At 39.6% G+C, this 5,010-nt stretch overlaps 1 non-coding gene across 1 annotated transcript; it reads right to left on the bottom strand.

Annotated features, from left to right (window-relative positions):
• Positions 1–2,575: 2,575 nt before the first annotated feature.
• Positions 2,576–2,682, bottom strand: LOC123795445 (U6 spliceosomal RNA). Its single transcript, XR_006780494.1, has one exon. It is a non-coding gene; the product is annotated as a U6 spliceosomal RNA (small nuclear RNA).
• Positions 2,683–5,010: the final 2,328 nt, after the last annotated feature.

Below are 5,010 nucleotides of genomic sequence, written 5' to 3'. Positions count from 1 at the left end.
CCGGGATCATGCCCTGAGCTGAAGGCAGACGCTTAACGACTGCACCACCCAGGTGCCCCCCAAAATAGGTAAAACATTTAAACAGACATTTCACTAAAGGAGATGTATGGACAGTAAATAAGCACAGGAAAAGATGGTCAGCATCATTAGTCATTAGAGAAATGCTAATTAAAACCACAATGTGGTATAATTGCATATCTAATAGAACGGCCACAAGTAAAAAAACCTCATAATACCACATGGGGGCAAGGATGTAGACAACCGGAACTCTCATTCGCTGCTGAAAGGAATGTAAAATGGTGCAATCACTTCAGAAAACCCTTTGGCAGCGTCTTAAAAAAGGCAAACATACACCTACCATGGAATTCTGATTATCCAATCCTAAACACTTATCTGAGAAAATGAAAGCACATGTCCATAACAAGATGTACATTAATGTTTGTGGTAACTTTATATGTTATAGCTAAGAACGGGAAAGGTCCAATGACAAGCGACAACATAAGCAGACTGCGGCATATTCATACAATGGAGTACTACTCAGCAATGAAAACAAATAAACTATATATAGATCTAACAATGTCCATGGATGAACTTCATAATAATTTCGTTGAGTGAAGGAAATCAGACCAGAAAAAAAAAGGAGCCATGCTGTATCATTCCATATGTATACAATTCTCCAAAATTCAAAGTAATCTATAATGATAGAAAGTGAACCAATGGTTGCTTGAGGAAGGTAGTGATAGAGAAGAACTGGAGAAAAGCAGTCCAAAAAGACGTGAGGAGGGGCACCTGGCTGGCGCACTTGGTGGAGTGTGGCACTGAGGAGTTGTGAGTTTGAGCCCCACATTGGGCATAGAGGTTACTTTAAAAATAAAATCTTAAAAAAAAAAAGGCATGAAGAAACTTTGACAGGTGAAGGATTTGTTTATTATATTGGTTGTGGTGATGGTTTCATGAGTGTATGCATGTGTCAGAATTTATCGAAGTGTGCGCGTCAAATGTGTGCTGTGTAGTGTATGTTGATTATGCCTCAGTAAAGTTGTACAAAAATACCTCAATGCATTATAAAGAAACCAGACATAGCTCAAGAAAGAATTAAAGAACTGGATCTAAAGAACTTATCCACATGTAGTACAGTGACATTAAAAAAGGGGGGGGCATGTTATAAAAAAGACTAGGGTGTGATGGTGCAACAGAGTTCCAGAAGGATATAAGAAGGAGAATGTAGGAGCACCTGTGTGGCTTAGTCAGTTAAGCATCTGCCTCTGGCTCAGGTCATGCTCTCAGGGTCCTAGGATGGAGCCCCACAGGGGCTCCCTGGTCGATGGGGAGTCTGCTTTCCCTTCTCCCTCTGCTCCTCCCCCTGCTTGTGCTCTCTCTTGCTCTGTCTCAAATACATAAGAATCTTAAAAAAAAAAAAAGGAGAATGTAAAAGAGCCAGTGTTTCTTAGATCCAGAAAATTCAGTGAATCTCCAGCAACATCTGTAAGAAGAAATTTTCTCCTAGATACATCATAGTGAAACAGCAGAATACTAAGGAATCTACGAGAGACAGAGAGAGAAACAGAAAGAGATCTTAAAGCAGCCAAAGAGAAAAGAAAGCCACTATAAAAAAGGGAAGACTGACATTTCATTTTATAAGAGCAGCTAAGGAAGAGAATACAATGTAAGAATTTCCTCAATGTGTTGAGAGAAAATAGCTGTCAACTTAGAATTCCACATTCAATGAAGCTATATTCCAAAAAAAGGATTGTATAAGGAATATTGTTTCCAGGTAAACGAAACAGGAAACCAATAAGAACAACTCCTCCCCTTCAATAACTTGAGAGCATGCCTCACCCAAAGACAATCACGAAATGAAATCATAAAGGACATACTTTAGCAGAATAAAAAAATGAAAAGCCTGAGATGCAAAAAAACAAAACAAAACAAAAAAAACACATTGAACAAAAACATCTTGGTAAATAGGAGGGCATATCTCAGCAAACTCTGGCTTATAATGGAGCAACATAATGTAACACCGTACTCTTAATTTTTGAAGGGAAAATAGACTAGAATTAAAATGTTGGGCTTATACTAGAATTAAAGTCATCCAAGGTCCTTGATTATTTAGGAGTAAGGTAAAGAGATGAACTTCAGATTTTGTTAAATCAGCATGCTAAACTAGCTAGTTTAATTCCTGAAATGATAAACACAAGCACACATACTTTCCAACCAATTAGAGAGAAATGGAATAAGAAAAAAAAAAATCAGTTCAAGAGAAGGCAAAGCAAGAAAGAGAAAAACAGTAGCAGTAATAGCTGGGGTGCCTGGGTGGCTCAGTCGGTTAAGCGTCTGCCTTCGGCTCAGGTCATGATCCCAGGGTCCTGGGATTGAGCCCCGCATCGGGCTCCCTGCTCAGTGGGGAGCTTGCTTCTCCCTGTCCTCCCTGCTCGTGCTTTCACTCACTATTTCTGTCTCTCTCAAATAAATAAGTAAAATCTTTTTAAAAAAAAGTAACAGTAATAGCATCTAGAAGATTTAGAACAGCATCTCGCATGCTATCATCTTATATTTATTATATAATATAATTTATTATTACTGTAACTGTTACTTCTATTTGCGTGTCATTCTTGCACAGGGGCCATGCTAATCTTCTCTGTAGCATTTCAATTTTAGTATATGTGCTGCCAGAGCGAGCACAGCTGTTGTTTGTATCCTGATAAATCTCTCTGGAGCATTCAAGACAAGGACCCTTCAACATGCAAGTTCTACTAATGCTGATAGGTCCTTGATGCCAACAAGTTGATAATGCTAATTAAAAGACAAGGCAGTAATCCGGAGGAATTAAAAAGTTCTGTTACTCACACCGTGTATAGCCTTAAGCCAGTCACTTTACACTCTGGCCTTAGTTTCTTCACCTATAAAATGAGGGAGGGGATTAGAGGAGAGGTTCAGATTGGATGGTTCTGTACTTTCAAATCCTCATTAACCAAAAGAAAGAGGAAATCTCCTGACTCAGGCCAAAACCCAAACAGGTTCAGAAACGGTTTATTTGGGTGAGTGGCCGTCTTGCACTCACAATAAACTCGGGCCCCACCAGGTAGGAAGCATTGGCTCTTCTCACTCATACCAGAGCCTGACAAACTTGGAGGCCACTGAGCGGGGTCAAAGCAAAGCCTCCACTCAGAACAGAAGCGTTAAAGACACCCTTCCCAGCCAGGGTAGAAAGAATTCCAGAGCCTCTTGGAAGAGTCGACGGGCTCAGAGCTCTGCACTAACACACTGGAGTTGGGCTGCTAGACAGTATGTAGCTGCCAGACAAACCCACTCTCCTTTCCCCCAGTTACACAAAGACTTTTCAAATACACCCCTCTCAGCTGAATGTCTTGAATATTAAACTTCTTGAATCTCCCTGTCATCATTCTAATTCATAGATGTGAAAGCCTACGCCTTACGCACTTCACACACATTGTGATATAACGTGGTGGCAGAGGGAACTCAGGTAGGGAAGATAATGGCTCAGCTGCCAAAGATAAACCTGGTAGACGTGATAGCGGCTGAGGGAGGAGGGCAGAGAGCCTCCCGGGAAGTCCCTTTGAATTTGGGTGTGGTGTGAGTCCTTCTGTTCCCAAGTAGGGTTTTATCTAATCTGCCTTGAAACTGCTCTGCTGATTGACTGTTTTATCAATAAAAAACTGCTGAACTAAAGTTCCTCCTCTGAAGCTCGTAAGATGGGGTCCGCCCTGTCAGAAAGCAGTGTTGTAGCAAAAGGATCTGTGTACGAGGATGTTCACCAGAGCATTGTTTAATACTGTGGACTCTCAGTAGGAACTATGCGCGAAGTTGCGGGCACATCCATACATCATAATGTTAGGAATTGGACTTATTGCAAAGCGAGTCTTGGAGCGTCAAATAAACTATGATTCTATTCTGGAAAAATCAATAGTAACAATAATAAAGTTAGCATATGCAGGGCAAAAAGAAGGAACATGTGCCAAAATGTTAACACTGATTATTTGGGATTGGGGTGGAGTAGGATGGAATCTGGGGAGAAACATTTCTCCACTCCCTGGCCCCCCTGTCTTGATGTTGTACCCTGTCATTAGCCAAGGTGAGGTTTTGGAACTGAGTTGCATTCATGGTCAAATGCTTTTTCCTCAAGACGGAGACATTTTCTTTCCCTAGCTGCAGATATTGCCTTCATTCATTTGTAATGCTCTGTTCTCAGGAGACACGTACCTGGAGGTATTTACATATTAAAGTACTCGAGGTAGTTCACCGTAATATTTGATCACCAAATTTGAAATTTATGTGTTATTTTTGTTTAAATTGATAAAGAAGTCATGTTATTTTTTCTATTTTAGAGTTTAAATTTTTAAGAAGTACTCAATATGTGAGGCTATTTATTGCAACAGAAAGAACTGAGAATTCCAAAGTGCTGAGATTAAAATCTGATATAAACTACTTGTTCAAAAACTTTAAGGTTCCTGTGGATCTCTAAATTTTAAACATGTCCACCTGCATACAACTAGAAAAGTTGACCCCAAATATTGCCTCAGTTTCCTAGATGTTACTAAGGAATACACGTCCTTTTACTTTGTCTTGAGACCCAGCCTAACAAAACTTGGCATATTTTCACGGGGTTTTGTTTTGTTTTGTTTTTTGCTTGCAATTTATTTCATTCATTCCATTCATTCAATAAACATCTATAATTATCATCATTGGTATTAAAAACAATAGCTCACATTTAATAGGTATTTTCTACTTGCTGGTAGTTAATACCAGCTAACATTTCACTTCCATTTATTACCTGCTGCTCTTTAATTAAATGCCTTCTTTTTGTCTGGCATTGGGGAGGATATAAAGATAACCTGGACCCTAAAGACATATAAATAATCCAAATATGGTTCTGTGCTCAAAAGGAGGGTCAGATACCAGGTTATGTAATTCCTAGACTAAATAAGTGACTTCCCAACAAGGAACTCAAGGGAGCTTCATGAGGGGGTTGGCATTGTATTTGAGTCTTTA

The sequence above is a fragment of the Ursus americanus genome, chromosome 12, assembly GCF_024610735.1.
Source record: "Ursus americanus isolate L20-20 chromosome 12, mUrsAme1.1.p, whole genome shotgun sequence".
NCBI classification, from domain to species: domain Eukaryota; kingdom Metazoa; phylum Chordata; class Mammalia; order Carnivora; family Ursidae; genus Ursus; species Ursus americanus.
The sequence above is the reverse complement of the archived record's forward strand: the minus strand, read 5'-3'. Positions and strand labels throughout refer to the sequence as shown.